The sequence below is a fragment of the Micropterus dolomieu genome, unplaced genomic scaffold (genome assembly GCF_021292245.1).
Source record: "Micropterus dolomieu isolate WLL.071019.BEF.003 ecotype Adirondacks unplaced genomic scaffold, ASM2129224v1 contig_8286, whole genome shotgun sequence".
NCBI classification, from domain to species: Eukaryota; Metazoa; Chordata; class Actinopteri; order Centrarchiformes; family Centrarchidae; genus Micropterus; species Micropterus dolomieu.
The window spans coordinates 1-727 of NW_025737272.1; the positions used below are offsets into that span (position 1 = coordinate 1).

The 727-nt window shown below is 45.9% G+C and overlaps 1 non-coding gene across 1 annotated transcript; it reads left to right on the top strand.

The window, feature by feature from the left end:
* Positions 1-63: 63 nt before the first annotated feature.
* On the top strand, positions 64-135 carry trnag-ccc. Its single transcript has one exon. It is a non-coding gene; the product is annotated as a tRNA-Gly (tRNA).
* The last annotated feature ends 592 nt before the right edge of the window (positions 136-727 follow it).

Here is a 727-nt window from a genome sequence, read left to right on the forward strand (position 1 = left end):
CTTTATGGCAAGTTCTGTGAATTGGCCATCACCTGTGCTGACAATGCTGCCCGTTCCCTCAAGGCATTGGTGGTATAGTGGCGAGCATAGCTGCTTCCCAAGCAGTTGACCCGGGTTCGATTCCCGGCCAATGCATTCTCTCTAAAGGGTTCTCTGCCTTCTCGGATTGAGTTCTCAGGAGTGGGATTTCTTTGGCTCTGGTATGATAGGGGATCGTTTCCAGAGGGTGGGAACTGCTGAGTTTGTTAAAGTCCTAAAATTAGTTGAACCCTTTGAACAGTGCAGCAGGAGATCTCAAAGCGGTCTAAAATGGTGAAAAGGCAGATACAGTAGATGCCGTTCACCATAGCTAATGAAATTGTCTTTGAAACACATTTCAGTAATGCACACGGAATGTGACCATTTTTAAAAGACGTCCGCTCTAAACAGCAAAGCCCTCGGCACTTGGATACACGGTAAAAATACTTTCAAATGACAAGGTGCAAAGACTCTATATTGTTTGGTGCTAAAGGAAGGTTAGTGATGTCCACATTCTTTGTTCTTTCTTGACTTGATCCGCGCTCATCTGCCTTATCAGCAAAGGTCCATTTCTCCTGGAAAAGCAGGCGGTGTCGTGCGGGGGTTAGTTGTGGCCCCGAGTGGTGAAGGCGATGGACTAGAAAACAAACGCAGTGATTTCTTTGAACAATCGGGATAGTTGGATTCCGATTTCATCAAGCCTAATATG